Source organism: Monodelphis domestica, chromosome 7 (assembly GCF_027887165.1).
Source record: "Monodelphis domestica isolate mMonDom1 chromosome 7, mMonDom1.pri, whole genome shotgun sequence".
In the NCBI taxonomy this organism is placed as follows: domain Eukaryota; kingdom Metazoa; phylum Chordata; class Mammalia; order Didelphimorphia; family Didelphidae; genus Monodelphis; species Monodelphis domestica.
Genome location: NC_077233.1, coordinates 98,624,290 through 98,632,320, shown reverse-complemented (window position 1 = coordinate 98,632,320; position 8,031 = coordinate 98,624,290).

Below are 8,031 nucleotides of genomic sequence, written 5' to 3'. Positions count from 1 at the left end.
ATGGGAAAATCATTACATCTCTATTTTCACTAACCTTTTGATTTCCTTTGCAATTCTGAGTATTTGATATTATGCATTTAAAAACAGAACAGCCTTCACCAGACTGCCAGAGAGGTCCATGACACAAAAAAGACTAAGAACCCCTAAGCAAGGCTAGGGCAAAGACAGCCTTTTCCCAGACCCCAAACAAGATGTGTGCTGCTTCTACTCCTTTTGCAGGATGACACAACTGTGCAGAGATGTGGTCTCTTCCCTCAGCCTGACTGACTTATGAAATTGTAGAGAAAAAAAACCGGGATTATTATTGGAGCCAGGGGTTCTGGGAAGTCAGGAGAGGGCAGAGAAAAGCCGGTGAGGAGCTGGGGCAGTTATCTTTGGGGGTCTCAGGGCCAGAGTAAGTCCCTTGGATGAAAAAAGGCGGCAGCTAAATGTGATTTTTTTTTTTTTAATGCAGAGTGCTGTAACCCAAGACAAGGTGAAAGTGGATGCTGGTCCTTCTTAGATAATACTGTAACTCAGTCCTTCTCTCTGGCCCCTCAGCCTCTGGGGGAGGGAGGGAGTGGAGAGGGGGGGAATGGACTGCCTGCCAGCATCCTGTCTGGTCTGCTCAGTCACCCAGATAGCAGTGAAATAAGGCAAGGGAGAGCTGCCACATGAAACAGATAAAGTCATCGTGAGCATAGAGATTCCTGCAAGCTAAGTCAGAGGACCAACCTGAAGGAAGGAGAGGCCGCTCAGAGGGCCAGAGGGAAGGGAGAGCAACTGGATGTACAACGTCTCAGCAGCCAAAGGGCAGTCCTGGGCTTTGCTGCACTCCCCCGGATCGCCGGGGGCCTTTGCTGTTGGCTCCATTAGTCCCCCTTGCCTTCCAACTCCTGGAAGAAAAGGAAGCAGCCTTTCTTCTCTCTTGGCTTTTTATTTATTTATTTTGGGCCCCTCAAGTTTAGGCCCAGTGGGCAGCCCGGATCTACTTTCATTAATCATGCTGCATGCCGCTGCCGCGCACCCTCCGGGGCCGCAGCTTTGAGGGATGGCCAGAGCTTCTGGTGGGAACTGTTTGCCGCTCTAATTGACCTTCGCAGGGGAGGCTGGGGGCAGCAGGCTCCATCATTTGCTTCTCTTTACTCTGGCTGCTGCTCCACTCTCCTCCAAAAAAGGCCGCCTTCCTTCCCAGCACTGCCCTGTTCTTTGGCCAGCGAAGGCAGAAGTTCAGCCTCCACTTTACAGAGGGAGAAACTGAGGTCCCGAGGCCAGCTGGTGACTTGCCCGAAGCCATCATGAGGCCAAGCAGTGTTGTAAGGAGTGAATATGGTATTGTACCCAAATGCTAAGGGAAATGACAGCTCCCCCTCCTTACCCCCTTGGCGTCTGGAGCGAGTTCCCACAGGAAAAAAAAAAAAGAATTAACCTTAGTTTCTGTAGCCACTTGGGATCTGCCAACAAGCAGACCCATCACTCATGCCTTTGAAGTACATAAAAAATGGGGAAGAGACACGTTTTCCTGTTTTCCCCTGGCCCAAACTACAAAATAATAGATTTAAACATTGTTCATTAATAATAGAAAGTGAGTTTAGTGGGGTAGTTGCCACGGAGAACGGCAATTGGGGTTATTGGGGGCTGTTTCTTGTTCTGCCCAATCACAATCCAACTAGGGGGACTTCCTTCCCTTCTCTATGCCTCAATTTTCCTCTCTGAAAAACTCAAGTACTGCCTAAGCCGTGGCGATGCTGTAGATGCTTTTGAATTAGCCCCGATTCAGAAGGGTTTTAGACCTTCAGCTGTGAGGGAGTTAGGAAGTACTATATTTGACTTCCATCTCGTAAAGTGCTATATAAATGTCAGCTATAATTATTATCTAACTGGATCCAAAGTCTAATCTGCCACAAACTAAAGTCACTTAATTCCCTCAGGACTCAATTTCCTCATTGTCTATCAAATGAGAAGATGGGGCTGGGTGATCTCGGAGGTTCCTTCGAATTCTGCAAGTCTACCGTTCTGTAACATATTATGTTTTAGCTCTGTGCTGGTTATCAGTGCTAATCATGCTGGTAATTGTCAGAGTTGCCTAGTATGATCCTTTTGGGTGCCAGGTAGCCTGGCTTTGTTTTACAGCCACAGATGGTGCCCCTAATCCAGCTGTCTTGCATCTGAACAAGTAGCAAACCCTATAAAGGACAATTGAGGAATGGAATATGGTTGGATCATTACAAATCCATCCTCACAGTTGGGAGGCTGGGAATCCATAGTGACATTCTTATATACAAAAGACAGAAAAACTTCAGCTAACTGAAACCCAACTAGTCTCCTCAAATAACCAGAAGTTTTCTACAAGCAGTTTTTGGAAGGAAAATGTTGAAGACAAGAAAATAAGTAGGTATCAAGGATTTATTTGGAATAAATTCTTTTAGGCACTTATTTATTTTATTTCTAGAGTGACATAAGAAAAACTAGCAAATCAATTTATACAGTAGCAACATTATAAATTAAAAAAAAAAACACTTGGAAAGAACTTGGATCACCATAATGCCTGATTGTGACCCTGGAGTACTAATAGAGAAACATGCTACCCACCTACTACTGAGAGAGGGATAGCGGACCTAAGGTGAAGAATGAGACATACATTTTTAGGATATGGCAAATATGAGGATTTCTTTTGATTGATTATGAATAATACTTTCAAGATATGTTCTGGGGTCACTAATCGTTCAACTTGGCCTCCTAAATGATAATTTTTAGATGTTTATTATGATCTTGAGATTTTGTCATCAAAAAAAGATGCAATTATGTTGCTTAGGCAGTATTTCCTGAGGGAGGAAAAAAAGATTCACATTTTAATGTTTCAGCAATTGTTATTCCTATATCCCTTATTATCCATATGATTCATTTGGCACAGCATCTAGTTCCCCCAAAGACAATCTCAAATTTTCTCTAACCTTTTCAAGCCTCTAATCTTTCCTTGCCCTTTACTTTCAGGAAATGTACTGGCCTCTTCTTTCACTGATAAAATCAAGATCCCCCGGGGCCAATATCTTCATCTTCTTTTCATTCTATTTCATCATATTGGGCTTCACCTGTTCTTTCTCTTTTCTCCTGCCTCAGAGAAGAATGCCCCTCTCCATTTCTTTTATTTTTTTAAGCCTTCACCTTCCATCTTAGAATCAATACTGTGTTATTGGTTTCAAGGCAGAAGACTGGTAAGGGCTAGGCAATGGGGGTTAAGTGACTTGTCCAGGGTCACCCAGCTAGAAAGTGTCAGAGGCCAGATTTGATCCTAGAGCCTTCCATCTCTAGATCTGGCTCTCAATCCACTGAGTCACCCAGCTGTCCCCTCTCCATTTCTAGGACTAACCGCCTTACCTATTCCATCCCTTCTCTGTCTCTCTAGGACGTTTCTTTTTCAATTATTCACCCTATCTCTGGTATCTTCAAGCTCTTCCTTTCTACTGGGATTTTCTTTTCTGTCCTCATACATATACTAGTCAGGCTTGTCTTAAAAAATCTTCCGTTTTGGTTCTGCTCCCAATTCTGACTTTTGAATATTTTATTTTTTTGCAGTTACATGTAAAAACAACTTTTTAACATTCTTTTTTAAAAATTTGAGTTCCAAATTTTCTCCTTTCGTTCATCCCTTCCCCCTTATTGAGAAGGCAAGCAATTTCATATAGGTTATACATATGCAGTCATGCAAAACATATTTCTATATTAGTCATGTTGTGAAAGAAAACAGACCCAAAAAAACCCAGGAAAAGAAAATTTAAAAAGTATATTTCAATCTGCATTCAGACTCCATCAGTTCTTTCTCTAGAGGTAGATAGATAACATCTTTCATCATAAGTCCTTCAGAATTGTTTTGGTTCACTGTATTACTGAAAATTACCAAGTCATTAACAGTTGATCATTGTACAGTACTGCTATTACTGTGTAAATCATTCTCCTGGTTCTGTTCACTTCATTTGCATCACTTCAGATAAGTCTTTCCAAGATTTTCTGAAAGCATTCTGCCTGTCATTACTTAAAGTACTCAATCACAATCATATACTACAACATGGTCAGCTATTCTCAGTCAGCTATTCCTCAATTTATGGACATCCCCTCAATTTCAATTTCAATTTACAAAAAGAGTCGTTATATATATTTTTGTACAAATAGGTCTTCCCCTATCTTTTTAAAAATCATTTTGGGACACAGACCTACTAGTGGTATTGCAGCATCAAAGGGTATACAACAGTTTTATAGCTCATTAGGCATAGTTCCAAATTGCTCTCCAGAATAGTTGGATCAGTTCGCAACTCCACCAACAGTGCTTTGTGTCCCAGTTTTCCTATATTCCCTCCAATATTTGACATTTTCCTTTTCTGTCATATTACCCGATCTGATAGATATGAGAGGGTAACTCAGTTGTTTTGATTTACATTTTTAAAAAATAAATTGATTTAGAAGTTATTTTTCATATGACTATAGACAGCTCAGATTTCTTCTTTTTAAAACTGCCTGTTCATTCAAGAGGGTGGTGGGACAGAACCAGGATGGTGGCTTAGTGGCAACAAAAGCCAAAACCATTCTGACTATCCTTCCAAACCAATCTTTAAGCAGTGCTTCAAAATGACAGGGATCAAAATCCAAGGGCAAGATGGAGAGAGGGGGCTCTCCTGCTGAACACAACTTGAAAGGTAGGTAGAGAAAATTGATTTTTATAGAATAAGTGGAAAACAGAAGCAAAACTGCATACAGAGGAGTGCTGCCACCATCCCATCTCAGACCTTCCACTGTTCCAGATTCCAAACCTGGGCATAGGACAATTTCAGGATCTTGGGACCCAGTACACCAACAAAAGAGCACCTCAAACTCACCCCTGGAAGTCCCAGGTCCTTGCACCAGCCCTCAGTGAGAGAGCTGGGTCCTTTCAAGCATCTGTGGCTGAGGTGAAGACCTAGGTCCAGGGCAAAAATAGTTCACAGTGTCTAACCTTGCAAGCCAGCAGAGGAGACAGAATCAGCCAGCAGTTTTCAGAATTCCCAGTCCACAGTGGGAAAAAATACATCACTGGAAAAATTAGCAAAAAGCAGAAGAAACACTTAACACTCAAAAATGTATACAGGGACAAAGAGCAAAGAACATAACCAACAGGGGATAGTGAGTTCTAAGCAAGTACATGTAAAACTTTTAAAAATGGGATTTTGTCTCAAGCTCTGGAATAAAAATTAGAATTGGGAAAATAGAAGCTAATGATGTTACAGGACATCTAGAAACAATAAAACAAAATCAAAAGAATGAAAAAATCAAAGAAAATATAAAATATCTCATTCAAAAAAACAACTGACCTGGAAAATAGATCCAGGAGAGACAATTTAAGAATTGTTGGACTAACTGAAAGTCAGACCAAAAAAAAAAAAATCCTAGAAATCATATTACAGGAAAATTTCTAAGAAAACTGCACTGATATTCTTGAATGAGAGGGTAAAATAGAAATGGAAAGAATCCATACTTCACCTTCTGATCCATAAATCCCCAAATGGCAAATCCCAGGAATATTACAGCCAAATTCAAGAGCTCCCAGGTCAAGGAGGAAATACTGCAAGCAGCTGGGAAGAAACAATTTAAATATCATAGAGCCCTAGGCAAAATTAAATAGGATCTGGCAGTGTCCACATTGAAGCACCAGAAGGTTTGGAATATGATATTCTGGAAGGCAAGAGAACTGGGTTTACAACCAAGAATCACTTACTCATCAAAACTTATGATATTCTTCCAGGACAAATTATGGTTGTTTAATAAAATAGAAGATTTCTAAGCATTTCTTAAGAAATATATCAAACTTAAACAGAAAATTTGATGTTCAAATGCAAAATTCAAGAGAAGCATAAAAAGGAAAATAAGAAAGAGAAAAAATTCAAGAGCTTCAATAAGGTCAAATTGTTTATATTCCTATATGGAAAGATAATACCTATAACTTTAAAAAATTGTTATCATTATCATAGTAGTTAGAAGTATACATAGAAAGAGGATGTGGTAGTAAGCTGCTTAGGAAGATATGTAAAAAAAACTAGGAGTAAAAAAGAGGATTGTATTAAGAGAAATGGGAAGAGAGAAGTAAAAATGGAGTTAATTCTATCACATAAAGAAGTGTGTGAGGGGGAATACTATTATAATGGAAGGGAGGATGAAGGTTGTGACAGGTAATACTTAAGCCTTACTCTCATTGGAAGTGACTCAGAAAAGGAAGAACAGCCAGATTCATTGGGAATAAATCCTATATTACCCTATGAGGAAGTATAAGAGGAATGATAAAGGGTGTGGTGGGAAGGGGAGTAATATAAGGGAGGGGAAGGAGGGGAAATGATTAAAAGCAAAATACTACTGTTGAGGGAAAGAGTAAAAGGAGAAAGGGCTAAGATTAAAAGAGGAAATCAAGATGGAGGGGAATACTCAGATGGTAATCACAAATGTGAATGTAAATGATATGAACTCACCCATAAAACAGTAGTGGATAGCAGAGTGGATTAAAAACCAGAATCCTACCATATGTTGTTTACAAGAAACACATTTGAGGCAGGTAAGCACACACAAAGGAAAGGTAAGAGGCTGGAGCAGAATCTATTGGGCTGCAACTGAGACAAAGAAGGCAGGAATAGCAATCATGATCTCAGACAAAGCTAAAGCAAAAATAGATCTGATTAAAATAGACAAAGAAGGTAATTACATCTTGATAAAAGGAAGAATAGACAATGAAGAAATATTAGTATTTAACATGTATGCACCAAATGGTATAGCATCCAGATTTTTTTAAACATTATTTTATTTGGTCAAGTATTATTCATTGGAGACAAAGATCATTTTATTTCCCCCCCCCCACCTCTCCCCTAGCCAATGAGTGATTCCATTGGGTATCACATGTGTTCTTGATTTGAACCCATTTCCATGTTGTTGGTATTTGCATTAGAGTGCTCATTTAGTCTCTCCTCAGACATGTTCCCTCAAACCCTGTAGTCAAGCAGTTGCTTTTCCTCGGTGTTTTTACTCCCAGTTTGTCCTCTGCTTGTGAATAGTGTTTTTTCTCCTAGATCCCTGCATATTGTTCAGGGACATTGCATTGACACTAATGGAGAATTACATTATGTTCGATTGTACCACAGTGTCTCTGTGTACAATGTTTTCCTGGTTCTGTTCCTTTCGCTCTGCATCACTTCCTGGAGGTTGTTCCAGTCTCCATGGAATTCCTCTACTTTATTATTCCTTTTAGCACAATAGTATTCCATCACCAACATATACCATAATTTGTTCAGCCATTCCACAACTGAAGGGAATCCCCTCATTTTCCCAATTTTTGGCCACCCCAAAGAGCGCAGCTATGAATATTCTTGTACAAGTCTTTTTCCTTATTATCTCTTTGGGGTACAAACCCAGCAGTGCTATGGCTGGATCAAAGGGCAGAAAGTCTTTTAGCGCCCTTTGGCATAGTTCCAAACTGCTCTCCAGAATGGTTGGATCAATTCACAACCCCACCAGCAATGAATTAATGTCCCTATTTTGCCACATCCCCTCCAGCATTCATTATTTTCCATAGCTGTTATGTTAGCCAATCTGCTAGGTGTGAGGTGATATCTCAGAGTTGTTTTGATTTGCATCTCTCTGATTATAAGAGCTTTAGAATACTTTTTCATGTGTTTATTAATAGTTTTGATTTCTTTATCTGAAAACTGCCTATTCATGTCCCTTGCCCATTTATCAATTGGAGAATGGCTTGATTTTTTGTACAATTGGTTTAGCTCTTTGTAAATTTGAGTAATTAAACCTTTGTCAGAGGTTTTTATGAAGATTGTTTCCCAATTTGTTGCTTCCCTTCTGATTTTAGTTACATTGGTTTTGTTTGTTTGTACAAAAGCCTTTTAATTTGATGTAGTCAAAATTATTTCTTTTACATTTTGTGACTCTTTCTAAGTCTTGCTTGGTTTTAAAGACTTTCCCTTCCCAAAGGTCTGACATATACTGTGTTTGTCTAATTTACTTATAGTTTCCTTCTTTATGTTCAAG